The sequence below is a fragment of the Calonectris borealis genome, chromosome 16 (genome assembly GCF_964195595.1).
Source record: "Calonectris borealis chromosome 16, bCalBor7.hap1.2, whole genome shotgun sequence".
Lineage (NCBI taxonomy): Eukaryota > Metazoa > Chordata > Aves > Procellariiformes > Procellariidae > Calonectris > Calonectris borealis.
The window spans coordinates 16,065,900-16,087,246 of record NC_134327.1 but is presented as its reverse complement, the minus strand read 5'-3'; the positions used below and the strand labels follow the sequence as shown (position 1 = coordinate 16,087,246).

The 21,347-nt window shown below is 54.4% G+C and overlaps 1 protein-coding gene across 1 annotated transcript in view; it reads right to left on the bottom strand.

The window, feature by feature from the left end:
• Nucleotides 1–2,634: 2,634 nt before the first annotated feature.
• LMF1 (lipase maturation factor 1) overlaps nt 2,635–21,347 on the bottom strand; it is a 240,766-nt gene continuing 222,053 nt past the window's right edge. The window contains exons 14-15 of the mRNA XM_075165486.1: nt 5,522–5,793; nt 2,635–4,755 (exon numbers count right to left, since the gene is read on the bottom strand). The gene's annotated coding sequence lies outside the window, so the exon portion shown is untranslated. The remainder of the gene's footprint in view (nt 4,756–5,521; nt 5,794–21,347) is intronic.

The window sequence follows — 21,347 nt, the reverse complement described above, 5'->3', positions numbered from 1 at the left end:
TTTTCATCTAACTCCATGCAACTCTTCTTTTAGCACCTTCAGATTAGTAACTCCTTAGGCTCACTATAGCTCACCCAACAAGGAAGGACCGAATGACCTTTTAAAACATTTTTTCACTCTTCCATAATTTTTTTTTTAACAGGGGAGGGAGGAATTAATGAAAAAACAGAAGTACCACATTTAAAGTGAGAGGTGGCAAATAAAAGGTCTGCTGGCACTACCCAGCCAACAGGCAGCTGGTGTCGAATACGGGCTCAAACCAAACTGTCACCCATCAGCTCTGGATTTGCAGGGGAGGCTGAGAGGAGGGAATAGCTCGCACTTTTGCACCGTTACTCACAACACGAGGCTGCTCAGGCCAGACACCCAGGACCTGTGTCCCATGCAATGAAATGCATTTGCTCTCCCACGCATGTGTCCTATTCTGAAACAGCCATGAAAACCCTGCTTGCTCGAAGGCAACCACAGTAGCGGAGGGAGGTCGGCATCCATCCCCTTGCTCTGTCCAGGGCTCAGCTTCCCCCACGTTAGCACCTGTTTGGAACAAGCATCCCCCAAAAAACCCAGAGTGCCGAGACCCGGAGGAGTTGGCTGCGCTTTAGAAAAAGGAAAAATAAACAAACCCTCATGACTACCAACAAAATCCATCCTATGACAACAAAAAAAGGTTTCCTTCCTAATTTCAGCTTCTGGTCATAAAATTTTACTTTCATGTAACAGCATGAAATCTGCACAACCGGAGCAGGGGTTTTTAATAAAAGGCAGAGTTGATGTAATATCCGAGCCAAGGTGTTTTTATAAGCCAGAAGAAGAGAGACAGAAACACAGAAGGAAAATAATTTTCTTGAATTCCTTCCAGAAAGGAATTTTATTTAGATTTCCTTTAACCATGCTGAAATTCTCCTTCCTCCTCTTGCCTGGGTTTTCCCCCTTAAAAGCTGTCCCCCTTAACCTGTGCATTTATGCCAGCAAATCCAAGCCACTCATTTCTTTTTGCATCTCAGCCCTAATGCATTTAAAATGTTTGCACGCCAAGGAAAAGAGCAATTTTCAGCGTGCATTGGGGTCCACCTTGCACCAACACCCAAACCACCACGGACCCAGCCTCGGAGGAGGGTGCCGAGTGTCCTGCAGCCAGGATAATGCTCCTCTTCCAACACTCCGCGAGGACGGAGGGAAAGCGCTTCCCCATGTCCCAAACTGTGAGCTTTGAGAAGAGAATAATATCTGCTAAAGGCCCAGAAACAGCTCTCAGCTCTCAGCTCTCAGCTCAGTGAAAAATGACTTCCAAATACCCCCCGCTCTGGGGATTTTATAAGGGAAGATGGATCTTTCTATCTGTTTTCCTTTCTTCTTCATTTTTCAACTCTTGACCTACACGGTGAACAGAAACCTCCCGGGTGTGAGCCTTCGGCAGAGGAAATGCTTCCTCCAGTTCATTTGTCTTCGGTGGTCTGCGCAGCTGAAGAGACGCCTGTGGCCGAAGAGATGCTGTTCCCAACCCTGCCCACCCTGCCTCCCCGCCCCGGGTGCCGGAGGGTTGGATGTGCCGGAGGGTCGGATGTGCAGCTCCGTTAGCAGGGATAGTACCGGCCATCCCTCACCTGGCCCTTTGCAACTAGGAAAACAAGAATCAGAGCAGCCTTGGCCCCACTTTTGGGCAGACACGCAGCTCAAGACAAAAAGACACTGACCTATTTAAACAAATAAGAGGTTTTGGTGTTTACCTGGGCATGAAGGACCAGATCTGAGAGCTGGGAAGGGTATTTTTGGGCACTGCCCCCCAGACACTGTGGGTCCCAGGAGAGCTGTTCTGGTTAACTCATGCAGCCACCCCGGTTCAAAGCATCCCTTCTCTCAGGTCAGAGCATGACACAAGTCACAAACTTCAGACACAGATTTCAAAAGCCTTAAAACCCGTGATTCCCCACTCAAGGTTCAAGGGCAACATATTGCCATAAGATGTTCTTGCTTCCAGCATCACTCATGGTCATTGGGAACCACCACGGCAATAGGCCCAACAGGGAAAGGATGGCGTGGTTTGCAGCACCCTGTATGGGAGATGATCCAAGCTGGATGACTGGGACCAGTGCCTAAAGGTTTCTGGAAGAAGAAACGTCTCCTTAGCACATTATTTATAATTTAGGTGGAAATAACTAAAATAGGAGGGTCTGTATAATTCAGACCTATGGGAGGTTCTTTGCTGCATCTTTGACAGCCCCAAACACACATCGCCCTGGACGTTGTCCACCTCCAGGCACAGAGCAAGGCTGGAGCGGGAATGAAGGGGAAGAAGGATTGAAAAGGGGTCCCCGAGCCCAGCCTTTCCCCTCTCTTGGTTTGAACATGGGCCCTTATTTTCTTACTGTTTTTCAGAGTGTTTCAAGCACGACCACGGATGGGGACCTCTCCTCGGTGTCCGGCAGAGCCATTCCGTGCAGGCAGCCCAGGCGTTTCTCCAGGAAAGCGATTTATCAGCAGCTGGTGACCTGTGGAGCTGAGTCCCCGCTGCACTTGTTCTGGGCCACGCAACAGAGCCAGTGGCATAAGCAGGGGGAGCACAGATGTGAGCAGCACAGCCACCGACAGCAAGACGGATGATACCTGGGGACAGGGCTCGTGCACTTTGGCTCTTGGGCACTCATACAGCATGACTTCCAAGCTGGGTGTGGAGAGGAGGAGGCTGGGGACAGCAGTTCCCATCCTCACCCCAAATTACCTTCACGGGAAGATGGAGGTGAGGCTGGACCACATCCTTCAAGTCTGGCACTTGGGCCAGCAGCTCTTGTCCCTCCTCAACTGGAAGATAAGCAGAAATGTCCTTGCAAGGTTTTCTCCTTTATGACAGCTGCTGAGAGGTTGCATGAGACGGGGGCTTAGCTAAGCCCACAGAATGGGCTTTCCACAGCCAGGAAAAGGCGGCTTCAGATGCAAATTTAGGGAGGGAGAGAGGCAGAATCTGAAGACCCCATTAGATTTCAGTGCCACGGCTTCTATCTTGGACTTTGCTGTCCATTTAAGAAGTAGATTTTAGTCCCAAGTTTACAAGTTGGGCCTGTCTCCTTAGAAAAATAAAATTCAAGAAAAGAATTTTTATAGGACAATTTGTTGCTCTCCATGAAGGCTTGAGAAAGCCAAACTGCACGGCCTGCAGGGCTGCAGCTCTGCTGTGGAAATGGATACAGCAGCGTCCCGCCTGCCCTCTCCCTCTTTCAGCAAGAAGTTTCCCTTTGGTTTACAGCAGCCCATGCTCCAGGGGAAAAAACAACAACTGCCGCTGTTATTCTTCAGGAGGGCAGCAAGAGGGCTGAATAAAAGAGGCTGCATCCAAAGCACAATATGAGATGAAAAAGACATCCAAGCTCCATGGCGCTAGATAAAACAAAGCACACACAAAAAGAATCAAATGCTGAAATATGTATTTCTTGTGGGTATGAATAGAACTGTCTATGTTTGCCTTGGAGATGGGGGAAGGAGGCCAAAGGGTTTAATCTCAGCAGGTATTGCTTTTCAGTACAGAGACATCGAGCAATTTAAAGACCTCCTGCCAGGCCATTTCAGCAGTCGCACAGCCCTGCTCTCTCCGAGCTGCTCGGCGCTGGCCCGTGGAAAGGTCACCTCCGCTCTGCAGCCCACGGACAGGTAGGTGCTCGCACACCTCTTGCCCTACCACAGATGTTAGCAATAAGAAAAGCCCAACAAGTGCCAGGTAGCAAATCAGCCATCTCCATGAGCTTTATCCAGCCTTCGTCCCGCTCTCCCCAGCCTGGCTCCCGTCACTGGGCCATGCCAGACCGTCTGGTGTGTCCTCAATTCTCCGAACTCGGGGACGTTGGACTGGAGGGCAGGCAAGTGGGATTTGTTCTGGTGGGCTGTAAAGCACCGGAGCTGGAGAGCGAATAGCCATTATCGCCGGAGCACACCGATATCTCTAGGAGTCCCATGAGGACATGCAGGAACCAAGATCCACAGATTTATGTCTTCATAAAGCCACAAAACAAACTCAAAAAAGAGCTGGGTTTTCAGTCATGATAAAAGTTGATGTGGACATGATAAAAAAGATGAAATGCTCCTATTTAAAAAAAAACCAGTTTTTTTCAAAATGATTTCCAGGCTTGGAAATCCAGTGATGCTACTGCCATCCTGTTTTCTTCCTGCGAACGACCTTGCCCACTGCCATCCCGGGGCTGCGCATGAGCACGTTTCCCTTCGCGCCTCTCATCTTGCCCCAGTACTCGCCACACACACAAGCGTCTGCCAGCGCACCCGGCACCAGCAGGTGCTGGAGCAGTTTGCAGGCAGGTGCACGCCGTGCCGGCGCGGCCATGACATCATACGGTGCTCTCGTCTGCCTAAAAGGCAGGAGGGACCCATCTGGCATGGCGTGATGAACGGGTCCGGAGGACCAGGGCCAGGTCCCGGAGGCGATGAGTGAGCGCAGCCGATCGTTCAAAGAGGTGAAGGCAGAAGGTCTCCAGGTGTGAGGGTCGGGGAGCAGGTGCCCTGCAAATGTTTTCCACGTATTTGCCTGGAAACTGTGATGAGCTCATCTGAGAAGAGCCCTGCAGATGCCGAGTGCACCCAGCCGCTCGCCGGCAGGTTGGGCACGTCAGTAATTCTGTGATATGCTGTGCCCTCGCAGAAGGTGCGTGGTTGGATCAGTTCACCATCGTTTGCATCTGCTTCCCCCACCCCGGACCGCGTTACCATCTCCCCCGTCTCTGAGCAGCCCATCCATGTGCAGAAGTTCGGTGCCTGACAGTGATGGAGAGCAGAAGCAGTTGATGAATGACATTAAGCGCGCGAGGAGGTGGGAGATGTTTCCTAGCTAATCTGTTCCTCCTGAGCGAGGCTAGAGCTGCTCCAGCATCTCCTCCCTGGCGGTTTGGGCCAGCCTGTTACCCAACCTTGTTGCTGTTCATCTCTATTGAGAAGCCAGGTGGTCTGAGGAGCACCCCCATCCTCCCTGGGCATGTTGCCTCCAGTACCACCCACCGGTTCCCTCATGCTCTGAGGCTGAAAATACGGTTTTAATAATGTGTCCATAAATCATTCTGTCCGTAGCAGCTGACACGAGCAGTGGTGCTGGGAAAAGGCCCAAACTTCCCAGGTGTAGGAAAGCCTACACAGTCAACCCCGGTGAACGGTGGCCCCCGTCAGCCCATGGCATGAAGGTGGCCACCAACGAGACCCAAGGGCAGCGGTCACCACCGGGTGCAACCCCCCTTCCAGGGAAGCAAGGGTGGGATTCGGGGCCCTAAACAGAGGTATCTAGCTGGTGCCATGTGAGATGTTCTGGGGTCTCAGGGCAAACCGTGGGGCTGTCAGGACCTATGGGACACCCCAGCCTGCTGGAATTGCAGCTGGAGGCCAGGTGGGGTCCTGCAGGGTGCCTAAATGTCACCAGGCACCTACCTTCAGGCACCCAAAATGTGCCCAAGGTCTTGACATGGGACCTGAGTCTTGGCCATGGCATCAGCTATTAGGACCGCACAAGATCGCCCTGCTGCAGTGAATCTACCTGTGCATCCTCGGCCATCAACGGACCTGTGCTTCACCTGACGGGAAGGGTCAGCGCTGTTGTAGTCCCTCTTCTGCAGCCGAGGAACTGGAGTACGCAGAGATGAAGTAACTGCACCGACAGCGTCTGCACCTTGGACACGTCTTCTCTCCGTTCGCAAGACCACGGGACAATCCTGCTTTCCCAGCAGCAGCAAGAGCCGTAGCGGAGGCGCTGGTTGGCAGAGATGGCACGTGCTACCTGCGGTGGCAGCAGAAATCACTTAAAGCTGCCTAAAAAGAAACGTCATGTCAAAACGACCGCATCAACATGCATTTTTACAGCCCTCCCTAGATTTCTGTCACGGATTCCCCCAACAGAGTCACGCTGCCTCTGACAGATACAGGAGACGTCTCATGATGGATTGGTTGTTTTAATGGTATCCTGTTCTCCAGCTCTAATAATTTGGGAAGCTCATTTGCAGCCGTGAAGGCCGTTAGCCAGCAATCCTCTAAGTCTGCACAGAGTTTGCAGCCTGTCGGGCTCCCCTGTCCCCGAGCATCCATCACTCGCACACTTCGCTCCTGCACCGACACTGAAATAACAAGCGAGATCCTGCACCGGCGCAAAGCAAGTCCCCCCGGCTGTACATCAGGACAGCTCCCCAGCAAATAAACTGGCTGGGATGACTTTTTTCCCTGATCTCACGACGGATGATTTCAGATTTTGAGCATGGGTTGGGTTCAGGGCAAGGGCCGCTATGAAGAGCAACACCCTGTCACTGCTGCCCAGACTCCCCCATTCACCCTGTTCTTTCCATCACCCCCTTGCGCTCAGCAGCGACCAGATTTTCTAGCAAGAAAAGTAAAAAAAAGAATCACCCATGCCGCAGTTTTGGAGCACAAGGCCCGTTTGCTGCCCGTACAGACGTTTGAAGAGAAGAAACCATTCCCAGACCGAAGGCTTTGACTCTTCCCAGCCTGTTTCTTTGTCTCTGGCCTTCGGAGGAGACGGGAAAAGCAGCTGGCCGGGCGCGGGGTCTTCGCGGCGGGACTTCGCCTGATAGCAAGGCAACAAGAGGGGTTTTCACCTGATGCTGGAAACAATGCCATCCATAGAAGCCCACATTGTTACCTTGACATTTGGAAGCAATTACCTGCATGTTATGTAAAACTTTTATTAAACGACTGGAGAAATTCGGTAATGTGTTAATCATTGGTTGAATGACATCTGCTTAATACCAGAGATTTTTGAACTGCAGGAGAAGGGTTCAGCAGTTCAGAATGATTACCAAAACATATTGCTCCTTTTTTCGTTCTCCTATGTGTTAATTTTTCAGATTTATTATCTTAGGCTCCTGCGTCTAGTATTTTCACTACATGTCAACATCTGTTATATCTCTGCATTTCGCAGCTCTTTAGTCTTTGCCCCATGAAGCCTTAGGCACTCGGATGAGAGATGCAGCCAGCTCTAACGCAGGGCTTATGCAATTTTTCCAAACTAATCCAAAGGACAATTACCAGGGAAATTTGGCTCGCGGAGGCATTTCTGGCATCAAAAAAGGGATCGGTAGATGGACTCAAACCCAAAGAAGCCGGGCAGGTTTAGAGACAAACTTGGCTGTCAGGACAAGACTTGGAAAGTCTGGGGCACTGCGAGTCTGCTGCTCTTTGAGAAACATGTGGTGGGTGGAAATGTGTCATGGAAAGATGCTCGGTTCGCTCCCACTCCTTTTATTTGCTCATGCAGACCTGGAGTCACTCCGTTCATATGGCAAGCCATCAAATCCTCCGGGGACGCTCATCCTTTCGAAATGCAGAGCAAGGAAAGAAGGGATGTTCTGCACGAGCCATTGCGGCCAAGGGGCTCTGGTAGCGCGTGTGGTGCAGACACGTCCACGGAGATCTGGGACCTGGCTGGGACGTTGGGCTCCAGGCTGGGCACAAGCGCCGGCACCTGGGCAGAGGTGGTGGGCACTGCCCGCAATAAACTCACAGTCCCTTAGGGCTAGGATTCATCCTGCTTTCTCTTCTTTTGGGGAAGGGTGAGGCTTACAAACACAGTGCCAACGTTTCTCTGCTGGTAAAACCTTTGCCCTCGCCCCCCGCTCCTGTCTCCCCTGGGACTGCTCTTCCTGGCAGACAGATGAGAACGTCCCTGTGGAAGCAGAGGTCTGCGGCGCTGGGGCAGGCAGAGCCCCGCTGCCCGCCGCCTGGCAAAGGCAGCTCTTACCCCACGGGAAAGCAGCCGCCAGCTCCTCCACGGGGCACCTCCGCGGGGGCGAGCCGGGGTCCCGTCCTGCCTCAACGCGCTGAGCGGCCCCAGCCTGGGCTGGAGGGAAGAAACATCCTCGGAGCGCTGGGATTCCTCCCGGCTGCGCGGGCGACGTTCCCAACTCTCCCAGCGATGGAGGCTCCCGTACGGGTCCTGCCTTTGCTGGGTAGAAGCCGAGGGGCAGCGCGTGAATGGCCCCCCGGCCCGGGGACCAGCACCCGGTGCAGCCGGATGGGCGCACAGACAGGCAGCAGCCCGACAACCAGCAAAACCTCTCCTAAAGCCATTAGGAGAAATACAGAGCGTCCCGCCGCTTATTGGGCTTAAATTGTGCGCTGGCCCTGCAGGACGAATTTCATCCTGTCTGTATTAAACATGCGGACAGGTTAACCCGGAGCAGCTCAGCGCGGGACAGCCGAGCCCGGCGGTTGCTGCAGGATGGGCTCGGGAGCGGTGGGAAGCAAAGCGCAGCCGCCCCTCTCGGGGCATCGGTCGACGGAGCCGTGATAGAGAAAGTTCACCCTAACATGACTTACTAGAAAACCTTTTTGCAGGTAATTTCCATGCACTGCTCTGGATCATGTTCCAGAAGAAACTCGCATTATATATGAGCCAAACGCTTTCTACTCCCAACCGTCAAGCCACGTTTCTAATTTATGCTTTTTTTATTATTTTGTTCCCTCACCCATGATCTCGTCCCCCCCAATAAAAATTACAGCTTCCATTTATCATTTTTTCTGAGGGCTGCTATAAATTCAGCTGTGCCCCGTCTCTCCTGCTTAACGTAACGCAAACTTTCCGTCCACCTCCCTTTGTAGGTTGTGTTATTTCTGTAACCTTACACATCTCCTTTCCGCATCCTCTTTTTTGGGGGGGGCGGAAATAAAAAATAAAATAACCCCCAAATCTTTAAAGGCCATCTCCAAAACCGCAGAATGGCTGGTATTACATGCAAATAAAACCTGCGGTTTTTAACAGGGGAACTTCCTGCTTTTTTTTTTTTTTTTTTTCCCCATAAAATGCTTTCAGTAATTAGCAACAGCTTGGAAAGGCAGGCAGTGACACTTGCTGCCCTCTGAGCCCGCGGGACCGGGGGTCACGGCAGGAGGGCTCCTGCCCGCTTTGCTCTCGAGCCGTTTTGCAGATTTAACTTGCAGAGGGTTTGCGTCGGATTTTGTGAAGCACACGGAGCATCCGATGCTCTGCTTCCCATCGCTGCAGTGCCATGAGCCTGAAAACACTTACTCCTTCTAAACTCCCACCTGGAGTAATTAAAAGAAATCATAAAAATGTGGGAATGGCTGTATTTCCTCCAGGCTTGCGGTCCGGTATCCGTCCTCTGACGGCGGCCAGCGCGCTTCAGAGGGAAGCAGAGACGACCCCCCCGTTCTGGGATGAGCTTCTCCACGGGGAGCTTCTGCCTCCCCTCGAGCAGAGCCTGGCTCAGTTTAGGCTGAGAGGTGGCCAGGAACCGGTCCCGCTCTCCGAAAACTGCTGATGGAAACAAAAGATTTTCCTGCTTGTTGGGATTTGTTGCATTTTGTCAAAAAATCCTCCTTTTTCTCCATCTCGGAGCACAACTTTTCAAAAGTTTTTCTATGAACAGGAGGAAAAGGTCAAATACAGAGCGGTCGGTACCCGGCACGGGAGTTTGCAGGCCTGGTTTCGAGGAGGAAAACAAGGAATTTTTGCAGAAGTTCATGGCAAACTTCTTCGAAGCCCGAGCACAAGGAGGGAAGAAGATTAACGCTGACATGAAAATGTAACCAATGGGCAAGAATTTTTGGGAGACTCTATTTTAGTCTTTCTTTTTAAATCCAGCACTTACAGATGCTGCTCTTTACTTAAGCATGATTTTAAAGTGCTAAGCTCTGGCAGTAGTTCTTCTACTGCACAAATGTGTGACCTTGGATGACACCGATCTGCCAAAAAAGAAGGAAAAAAAAAGGTGTTGCTGATATTTATTTATTTTATGTTCCAATTCCTCATTCATCATCAGGTAAATTTGCTCTTGGCAGCACCAGCAACTTCCTCAAACGCAGCCAAGGTGACCACTAAAATTAGCATCAAATCCCAATAACACTTTACATCACGTACACGTTATTTTTCACTGGACGTAAATTGGGAGCTGTTTCGCTTTTGTTTTGAATCCCCAGGGGATCAGGTCGTTGCTCCGGGCATCGGTCCACACCGGGGATGGGACCGGCCGATGCAACCGACTCCAAATGTAGAAGTTAAATTTTCTGTTTCACTGGAGAAATTTTCTCAGTCCTTGCCAAGATGAATTACTAAAACGTCTGAAGAAACAGCACTGACCGAGACCTCAGACAGTAAAACACAATTTTCATCCTCTCTCATAAATTTTTTGCTTAATGAAGAATCCTCGAGGAGCACATTTCTCTGTCAGAACCAGGGAAAATAAACGTGTGCGTGGTTAAACAGTGCCGATAGCCGTGAACGCTAACGACCCTGCCCGCGTCCCGGTGTTATTAAACATCTGCATCTCCATCCCTCCTGGAGACCTCCCCGCCTCCGTCCCCCCGGGTAGGAGAGCAGAGGGGTGCTCTGGCAAAGGCAGTTACTTCTTGCATCGTGCTCGTGCCACGCCGGGAGCGTTCAGTCCCTGCTTCCAGACTGCTTTGACAGAGAGCTAGGCAGAAAACGCAGACTCTTCCTCAGCAGAATATAACGTTGTTTGGCTGAGGTTATTGTGAAGGGCCCGCAGCAGCGGGACGGCGCAGGCGGGGGTGGCCGTGGGTGCCTGGCGGTCCTGGACAGACGGCCACGTCCCTTCTCATCCCCAGGCGAGATTTTGAGCTAGAGAAGGGAAGCAAGGCAGGTAGTGCCAGTGGGAGGTGTAATTAATTAAATGCTTGTAAAGGCGTAGCATCATCCAGGGATGCTCGCAGCTCACCGGGCCAGTGTCCTAGCAGCCGTGAGTTTGGAGAGACTGAGGGTGAGGGCAGGTCTTGGGGCACCCCGGAGTGCCCGAGCCCGAAGAAGGGGGGTCACGACTTGCTTCACGCCTGTGCGGGATCCGAATGCCAACGACCTCGTCCGCCTCGTCCTCCGAGGAAGCCGCAAGCACAAGAGTGGGGAAAAAACCCATCAGCAGTGGGACGACGGAGATTCCCTGCGGGGGTAGCCAGCAGGGAGAACACCCGCGACTGACAGTCCCCGACATCTGCAGGCATCCCCCAGAACGACGGGTTGAGATCATCGAGTCCAACCATAAACCTGAAAAATTTTGGCCGTGTCGGTGGGCAGGAACGCCCGCGGTGCCAGGCTGCGCTGCACCCCAGGACAGCCCCAAAATGTGAGAGCCCATCCCCGGGGCTGGGGGTCCCCAGCGGGTGCCTTTAGCCGGGCAGCAACACCGGTGCCGGCTGCGGCGGGGTCGGGATCGCACCCAGCAGCGGGAGGGCGAAATAAAAAATTAAGCGTGATGCTGAGGCTCCTTATTTTTTCCAAAAAAATTGAAACCCCAGACAGCAGGTGAGGGTGCTGCCAGCCGGGGGGTGGGCAGGGGTCTGCCACGCACATGGCCCTGCTCGTTAAGCTGCCGATTTCATGGTGCTAACGGGGGCCGGGGGGCCGGGGGCCGGGCCGCGCTAGAGGGCACTGTCGCCTGCTGATCGCGACGGGGGGGACGCAGAGGATTTTTCAAGATGCCGTGATAGCCCACCTCTGCACCGCGACCTTTGCCGGAGCAAGCAACTGGGCCGCTGTTTTAAAAAAAATTAATCTATGTTCCATCTGCTAAGGCTGCGGAGAGGTGCTGTGTGAGAACTGCTGGGTGCAATATTCAAACCTCTGCTCTCTGAATATTGCAATACTTTTTTTTACATGTTTCAACCCAGAGACACTCAGCCTTGTGCCGGGTCCGAACGTAGCCAGGGAATTCCCTGGGCTGGAGACGGTCAGACCTTTGGAGGGTGCAGCAGAGCTGTGTGTGTTCCTCTGGATTGCTCCTTTACAGGTGGGGTCTCGTTTGGGGTTTTCATCAGAGGGACGAGCCGCAGCCCTCGGAGGGGAGGAAGGCAGCAGGGGCTGCTTGCGGAGAAGCAGCGGAGCGTGTGCTCACGGGCAAAAAATTGCTTGTTAAAGAACTTAAATAAGCAAAAAAGCAAGCCCTGCCCCCGCAACGCGTCCCTCCCCGGGGCAGGGTGCGGAGGCTGTTTCAGCGAGCGCGGTGGTGCGGCGGGAGCCACCGGGACCGGACGGGAGCAGCTCCGATTTCCACGGGCAAAGCTACGGGGGACGCGGAGACAGACACAAATTCCCCGGCTGGAGTTGGGCCAGGACCCCAGCGCTCGCGCTCCCGGCTCCGGCTGCAAGGGCCACAAGACTCCTAACCGCGAGGTGGTCAGGATTTGGGTTTTACATCATACCTATTTGTAGAGGAAAAGATTAAAGGCCTTGTGGACTCCTACGAAATTCCCGGTAGCAGCAGCTCTGGTGACTGGAATCAAATCAATTCCAGACTGAGACCTTCCATTAGTGGAGACCATTTAGGGAAAAAAAAGGGAGAATATTTCATTTGCCTCCCTGAAACGGTGATTTCCGAGTTGCCAGAGCCATCGGTGAGGGCTGGAGAGGGGTCCGCGGGCTCAGACACGTTTCGGAGCAACCTCGCTCATGTCTTTCACACCTATCCAGTAGCGGCCATAAAGGCCAAAGGGACAGAAAAAACCCTGATTTGCATCACGAAGACATCCCGTCTCACCTCCGGGAACAGCTATAGCTCAGGCTGGTCCGAATCCGGGGTCTCGCCGGAGAGCTCGCAGTGCGGGCGAGGACCTGCTCCCACATGGACCCAGTGGTGGAGCACCCACTGGGAGACCACTGCCGTCCGGGGACTGCACACCCCCAGCTGAAGCCAAACCCAAACCTCCCAGCGTTTGTCCTGATTAAATGACCCGGCAGGAAATAAACTTCCCAACCACCTCGAGACGCCTTCAGAAAATGCTTTTTTCAAGGGGGGGTGATTTTAGCAGGCAGGGCTGAGGAGCACAGGCAGAAGAAGGTGCGAGGTCTCCTTGGAAGCCCCGTGCTCCTGTGGCTGGTTTGAGACCCAGTGAAATCAGGAGAAGCAGCTTTTTGGGGAGGGGACCACCAAAGGCATTAACTCCTCGTGCCCCTGGCAGCCTGGGGCACCTCTCCATCCCCAGCGAGCAGATATTATCTACTGGAGATTTATTTCCAGTGTTCTTTTCAAGACATGATGTCAGGATTATAATAATCTGACTAAGGCAAACCCTGGATGGAATTACTATTGTGTTTATCAATTTCCTTTTTCTTTTCTTTTCTTGTCTCGATTAATCATGGAAAAGTCCTGTTAGACCAACCTGCCTCCCAGCCAAGGCAGGACTGATCCCTGCATCCACCGTCTTCTGTTTCATCCAGTCTATTTTTAAAAAATCCCTAGCGACAAGACTTCTTGAATCACAGGAGCGAGAAATGGAAAAGACCTATTAGATCATGCAGTCTGTCTCCTGGCCAGTGCAGGCTGTTCCCTGCAGCCCAGCTCTTAGTGTTTTAGCTTCCACCTTTCCTTCCCTCGGGAGATTACCCTGCTGGCTAACAGATCTCGCGCTCAGGTTTGCTTGATGTCATGCTGGAAAGCAAAAATGTCCGGCACTGGCCTCAGCTGACTGAAAACACTTCAAGTCTGGTCTGCGGGATGGGAACAGGGCGAGTGACCGGGCGCTGCCCTGCGCTGCTCGCCGGGCAGGGGCACACGGGACCGCGGTGCCCGTGCCGCTGCCGCAGGCACGGCCACACCGCGCGTCCCGGCATTGCTCGTCTCGGCCGCTGGGAAGGGACCTCTCCTGCTCCACACCCCCCGTTTTCCTTGTGCTGACGCTGGGGCTTATGAACGCGATGGACAGACCACGGACAGGCTAATTAGCTCTGCAGCATCACTGTTAATTGGTTTTTAGGCAGAAATGGCACACATCTGCCTGCAAATATCCCCACAGCCTGCCCGCAGCACACGGGTGCCTGCTGCCTCCGGCACGCCCGCACGGCGCACACCTGCAAAACCCCATGCGAAAAACCCCAACCTGATGTGCTTCCCCCAGCACGATCGCTCGGCACCGGGGAGGGAGCTCGGATGGGTGCTGGGGGCTCAGATGGGTGCTGGGGGCTCCCATGGGTGCTGGGTGCCCGTGACCTGCCAGGGAGCGGCACAGCCGACGTGCCCAAACCACGAGGTGCCCTTGATCCCTCGCGGCGCACGCTTTTCGGCTCTACCCCAGCCTTATCTGCCTCGAGTAATCAAAAATAATTGGTTGCTCCCCAGTGGACTGATCTAATAGCAGTACGAATAAAGTTATTTTGAACAGTTGTTCATGAGTTCATCTCCTGGAAAGCCTCAGCCCCAGCTGTTGCTGTGCTTTTGATTAAAAAAAAAAAAATAATATATTAAACTCAAACTGGGGATTATCAGGGCTAAGCACGTCTCAGCCCTCCCTCCTCCCCGTGTCAGGTGCCCGGCCCGGGCTATAAACCGCTCTTTGTGTGCTGCTCCCTCGCCCTTTTCTCTCTGAATTGGCACCAGCGCCGCTGCGATTTGGCAGCTCTCCGCGGTGCGCCGAAGGCGGGGTGCTGGCAGCGCCGGCGCGGCTCGCGGGTGCCCGGGGCCCGGCTGGCAGGCAGCGGCGGCAGCAGGTTTAGCATGCAAATGGTCACCGAGGCTCCGGCCAACTCCATTTGTTAATGGTCAAGCTATGGGGAGCTGTTTCGGGAGAAACAAATCGAATTAGGCACCAGCCGGGAAAGGGAGGGTGGGAGTGGGGACGGGGAGAAACCGTGCGGGTCTCTGATCGCCCTCCGGTTCGGCGAAGTGCGGAGGGGTGGCGAGAGGGTGCTGGGGGACAGCGTGACGGCGGGGGACCTGCAGCACACACGAGCACGAGCTCAGCACCCGGGGCGCTGCTGGGGGTGTCCTCTCCGGCACAGCCGACGCCGCACCCATCCACCGCCCGCAGGCGGCTTGTGGAGGAGCCGGGCAGCGGGATTTTCCCTGCAACCACTGACCCACAGCCCGTCCCTCCAAAGCAATAACCACCGCTCGTGCTCTGGGGACAGGCTCTGAGCCAGAGGCTGACCACGGGGCAGGGACGTGCAGGCTCCCCGGGCAGGTCACCCCGCACGGGGCGCCCGGGGACCCTCGCATGACATATTCCCGGGGTCTGCGGGTGAGCACGGAGCCCAGCTCCTCCTCCCACCCAGCTCCACCATATGGTTTGCTGCTCCGTGGCCGCCTGCCACCGCAGACGGTGAATCAGCTTTGTCGCTCCAGCAGCACAACCTTTGCAGACTGGAGGCTTTGTTTTTAAAGCATCCCGGTCTCTGCCCTAATCCCTCGGAGAAGGCAGGAGAGCGCAGGACGGAAACGTCCCCTCTCCCCTCTGCAGCGGCGGCCGCGGGGCCCCGCCGCCGGGACGAGCCCGTAGCCAGGCGTGCGGCGAGAGCCAGGGCTTAGGCTCCGAAAAGTCAGCGCCGGAGCAGTTCGTCTCGCTCCTCCGCCTGCCAGAGCAGACGAGTTCAGCTCCCACCTCCTGCTCCGGGGTTTGGCCAGGACAACCTGTGCTCTGGCTGCAGCGGGTTTAGGACGGGTGGGAGACGGTGCCTTGACCCCTCCTAACATCCCTCTGCCTGGGACAGCCGGCAGGGCGGGGGGACAGCGGTGCTGCAGCCTCCCCCGTGCCATCGACATCTGGGTGCGCTCAGTCCGGTCCCAGCCCCTCTCCCCAGCACAAAATCCAGCTGGACACACGTCCCGGCAGCTGGATGGACACCGACGCTGGCACAGCGGGGACGCGCGGGCTGGGAGAGGTGGGGGGTCACCCCCTTCCCACATCACCGCGGACTTTGCTCGGCTCAAGCTGACTGCGAAACCCCACGCCGAGACCCCTCTGGAAGGGATGGATTAGCAGCTTGGACGTTTGGAGAAATTCGTGCTGAGGCAGAACAATGAGAGAGGGACCATGGACGGGACGTTTGGAGATGTCCTTGCTGAGTCAGGATAATTGGAGAGGGGATACGGACAATAAAGAAGAGTTTCACACTTAACTTTCCTTGTCCAATCAATTAGGTAATAACAGAGTTATTCCATGCGTCCGCCTAAGGAGGTCCCTCCTCCTTCTGAATAAAGATAATTTTAAAAGCAGACTGATGAACTCACACCAATAATTGTCCCAAAAACTTGGGAGCAATGCAGTGAAAAAGGGAGAATCAGATCAAAAGGCAAAAAAAAATGCTTGATAGTACCAAACCGTGAATATGTTCGAGGCTGAGCATGCATATTGTCTTAAAGCTAAACTATACGGTTGCCCATAAGGAGATGTGCAGTTGGACTAATAATCATCACTATACCTACTGAATTAAGATATTAATTCACAACGACTGAGTCTCCTTCTCTAATTCTCTTCCCTGCTTCGAAAAGACAGACACTGTACCCAGAGCAGTGCAGGTTTCTAGAAGCACATTTCACACAGCATCCCCACGCTCCTGGCTTTCTCGCCATGGCTCTTATTTTCCCTTTCAGCATCAGCATCTAAACATCTGGGTCATGGTGGAGCTTAGAGCTGGAAGCGACACAATATAGTGAGAAAGGATGTTTTTGTGCTATTTCCAATCTTCCCAGAACAGAGAACTTCAGAAACCCCTTTACAAAGGCTGCTTTCTTCCTCTACGCTACTTTGAAAAGATGGGTGAAATCCTCAGTTATCTGCCTCTACCAGGGTTGTACAAGACAGAGACGATCAAAAAGGAGGGGGAAGGGGACGACGAAAAACACAGCCAAGTGTTTTTTTTGGGTTTTTTTGTTTGTTTGTTTTAGCTTCTTTTGGTTAAAACTGCAGTTTTGGAGCAACTCCAGCCTCCTCTGTACTTGGGGAGGATGGAGGATCTGAATGATTTACTAAAGATCCCCACTGACATTTTAATTCTGTTTTTTCCCCCATACTAAAATTTCAGTTTCTTGCTGAAATGTTGAATTGAAGCAAATTCTGGGGGCTTTTAAAGAAGCTTCAGCCCTCAGCACACCCCGGGCTCAGCTGGCCAGCAACGCTGGTTGGACAAACCAGTCCCTCGAGCATCCCTCCCCACCAGCCGACAGCCCCGGGCGGGCTCGCCGGGCGCTGAGGCTGGGTCAGGAACGGGGGCAAGGAGCTGTCCCGATTTCCCTCCCCCATCCAAAAAGGCTTGTGAAAGATTCAGGGGCATGACTAGGGTCTCCTCGAACTCTGCACCCAAGGGTGAGGGTGACGCTCAGCTCAGTCCCCCTTCTCCCACCCATTTGGGTGCCGCACCTGCGGGACAGACCCAACGCCGACACCAAAACTGATGTGGGTCCTGCTCCCCTCCTCTGGTCCCCTCCTGGGACGAGAGGTTATTCTGGCTCCGGATGAGCTCAGTTTTGAGCCTGTTCGGGAGGGGGCTGCCAGATGGAGCAGGGCTGCCAAGCCCGATGCAATGCGGTTGTTTCGGGAGGTGGAGTCTGTCTGCGGAGCGCTGGCCTGCGAGATGCGTTGGCCGGCGCTCAACTATGTCCCTGTGATCTTGACCGAAGGAAGCCCGATGTTTTACCCCCTTCCACAGATCCCCACAGCTAATCCCCAGCTGCCCGGGGGCAGACCTCCATTTTCCAGCTAGCTTCCAATTTAGGAACCGGATCCTCTTTGCCTCCCCCCAGCCCGCTAGCAAACACTTGTGCAAAGCAGCTTGTCCCCGAAGGGAAAGCCCCTGGCCTCCTCTCTTCCCCCCATTTTCGCTCCTGCGTTGCACACAGGACCCAGTGTAGAGCTGATAAGCAAAGTCCTGCTCTGCCTTCCCCCTCCCAGCGCTCGCCCATCCCCGTGGGGCTCCTGCTGACTCCCCCAGCCCTCGGCAGGCGCGGGGCTGAGCTCCCCTGCAGCCTCGGGGAGCTCCCAGCTGCACCCCCTCTGCTCCTTCTCCCACCTCACACTCTCGTTTGGTGTAAAATCCAAGCGTAAAACGCTTGGAAACACCAGGTTTTACTGCCATACAAAGCTGCATCCCGCAGCTGCTTAAGGCATCACCCAAACAGCATGAGCGGCGCTAAGACGACATGGATAAAGCCACCCTGGCCGAGCTCCTCGCTATTCAGAGCATCCTCACCGTGGTACCCGCGCCTGTAGAGCTGGTCAAGCATCTCCACTGCACCCCAGCCCCTGCCATAGCTGCGGAACAGGGCGCAGGACCCCCGGCACATCCCGGAGCAGCAGAGCACAGCGGCTCGGTGACCCCAGGCCGGGTGGTTTTGACCCCGTTTTGCAGAAGACAGCACCGCGCACACCTCCCTGCCCGCAGCAGCGCCAGGGACCAAACCGGGCAGGGACGCGGAGAAGGGGAGCGTGCCCCAGCCCAGCCCCGCGGCGGCCTCGGCACACAGAGCTGCCATCTCCAGGAACTGGAAAATCAGGCGACGTCGCTTTTGCAGCACAGCCCCTTTTGCAGGCGGCCCGAGCGTCGGAAGAACATATTTTATCATATGCATAATCTCAAAGAAAAAAAAACCCTCGTCTTCTAGATTCCCAGACAGTACACTCAGCATCCTCATGCTACTGATGTAATCCTGCAGAAAGGTCCCCTGGGCCCAGCCTCGCTAAGCCGAAGCTGCACCGAGCCCTCGGCTTCAGGCCCTCGCCGGCGCACGGAGGCGGGCCAGTCTCCCTGCAGCCCCTCGGTGCTGCACCGCTGGGAAACCCCGGGCACGTCTTACGGACCCGTTTATACACTTGTTGAGTGTCTGAGTTCACCCTGCACCCACAGGCAACATTAATTGCTCAGTAAAGTTCTTTGCTAATTCTATTCTTGCTGTCCTTTGTGTTCAGCTGCAGTAAAAATTAGCCAGGAATAAAACTGACATAATAATAAATCAGAATAAAACCAAGACAGCAGATTCCTTAGGTAACTCTGCATGAGCAGGTACCCACCTTCAGCCCCGAAGACGTTGCCGTTAACTAAGAGCAACTGCAAGGCAAACCCTGAGCTGAGGTACGACAAGTGAAACGCAAGATAAGTCGGTGGCGTGACGCCAGGGTGCATATTTGACCCAAATTGCTTAAACTACAGCTGGTTGAGTGATTCACTGCATCCAGCCCCATCAATGGGCCTGGCCTGGCTCTCTGTTTGTGACTTGTCTCCGGAGAGACGGAGGGTTTCTTTGTTTTGTTTGTACGAACGCCTTGGTTATTCAGGGAACCGTGACACACGCTGTGGGAACATTGGCTGGCTGCTCCTGGAGAAGATGCACATGGTGGATCCATATTTGGACCTGGCTGCTCGGCTCCCCTGGGACCCCTCCTGCTCTCGCTTGACCTCAGGAGCATCACTCATGTCTTCGTGTGACCCAGAACTCTGTCCTGCTCCCCAGCTCGCCTGGCCCAAGGAGGGCTATGGCCGAGAGAGGTCTATGTGATGCCTGGGGTGTGTAGATGGAGCAGAAGTAAGGACGTGGCTGGGTCCCGCGCATCCCTCTAGCCCAGGGTCTGGTCTTTGATGGACAGATACCACGGGAGCACCAGGAGGGAACAGGCACGGTCAGAGACACCCGAAGCTGGAGAACACCTCTGTGTGTTTAACAGCCCGTGGTGCTTGCTCTGCCTTGAACTCCTTGTGCCCACCTCGAAGGAGGCGGTGGCACAGAGTGGGGCACCTGCTCTACCCATGGGCAGGTGGACTAGGGGCACAGAAGGGGCTCTGCACCCAAAAACATGCACCCTAAGGCAGGTTAGCCCCATACGGACTTGGCAAAGGAGAAGTGCCGGGAATCTCCCCGCATACCCCGTCCCCCCACCGCACGGTGCCTCCTGCCACCCTGCCCGCTCGCACCGTCTTTGAGCCCCTTGAGTTGGAGAGGGGAATATTAAATAAACGGAGCCAGGCCCTCGGCTGCCCGGCTGCGACGCTCCCTCTGCGCTGAAGAGAAACACACCCCAAATACTTGAAATACAAAAATCTCAACCTGGGATCAATTTTTTTTTCTTTTTGAGCCAATCTGTGGGAAGAAAAATCCACCCGACTTTAGGAGCGGGCGGAGGAAGGAGATGAAAACAATTAGATACCATCTGAGCGGCCGTTTCGTGCCCTTCCAGGCTGAAATTGGCTCCTTTCTCCCAAGGAACTTTCCGTAACATGGAGGATTGCCTTCAAGGGTTTTGGAAATACCAAACACAAATATATTCAGAGCTGCTGGAGCTTCCCTGTGTCAGGAACGCCGTTCCCGGGCTGTGGGATTCCTGCCCCCCGCACCATGAAATGTCCTTAGTGAAAGATTTACGCCAGGACCATCTGCAGTCCCTCCTGGGGGTAAGGCACAGGCCGAGGCACCCTTGCTCCTTCTCCTCCCAACCATGTTTTCCAACAGGAAAACACCTTTTTCCTCAAAATGGGAATTTCCCCAGGAAGAAGCCAAGGTCAGCGAAACTCTTCCTTTCTGCTTTGCCATTCAAACCACCTAAAAACGCACATTTCCTTTCCGTGGCCAGTAAAACCAGAAGCCAACCCAGCATCCCCGCTGCAACGCTGGCCACGGTGGCGAAGCGTCGTCCACCCCACGGACTCCTGCGCCCACCGCGGAGCCGTCCCGACGGCTTTGAAGCTGTTTGGGCTTTGCCATGACCGTGGGCATCGGGGTAGAGTCCTGACCGGTGGGGATGGAGGGGAAACCCAAGACGCTCACCCCACCCAAGCGTGGCCAGAGCAAGCTTTTAGGACTCACGAGTGGGGCTTACGGCTGTGGGGTGAGTGGAGAAGCTGGTGGGGAGGTGGGCATGGTGGTGAGCCTCAGCATCCAGCCCAGCCGACCCCGCGGGAGCACCAGCCCGACCCCAGCTCCATCTAATTTTTGGGGGGACACACCAACCCTCCACCCCGAGAGGGGCTCAGCCTTGCCCCGGCGGAGCGCGGCCCCCGTCCAGCCGCTGGGGCAGCAGACGGCAAAGTGACACGAAAAAATGCTGAAAATGAAAATGCAACAAAATGCTACACAGTTGCCTGTCCCTTTCGATTCAGTTTTTGGTCAGCTAAATTGTTATTGAATAAGGCAAGCTGCGTCAAAAATGTACTTTAATGAAGTGCAGCAGGGCTCTGGCATTATTTCCCAAGCTCCACTAAGGTTTTAATCCCCCGGCTCTCTAAGCCACTGCGCGACATATGCTTTAAAGAGGATATTTTTTGCTCCCTGGTATTTCACGCATGTTATATTTTAAAGACTGCTGCCAGTTTAGTTTAGGCCCAAAACGTTGGTGTCACTCGGGGGATGGAGGAGGGGGGAGGTACTTCACCAAAGTGATTAAAAATAATCCCAGAGCAGCTCTGGAGGAGGGCGACCCGCCACCGCCGCGCGGCACACAGCCCGAGTCCCCTCGTGTCCCCGTCAGCAAGTCTGAAAGTGCCCAAAAAAATGTGGGAGGGGTCCGAAAATGGCAGGGGGGTGATGAGCATCCTCCGCGCCCGGCCTCACCCGCCAGCCCAGCGCTGATCCGGCCGCCGAGCATAACCCCAGGGGACTCCCCAGGCACCAAGGACGGACTTTGCT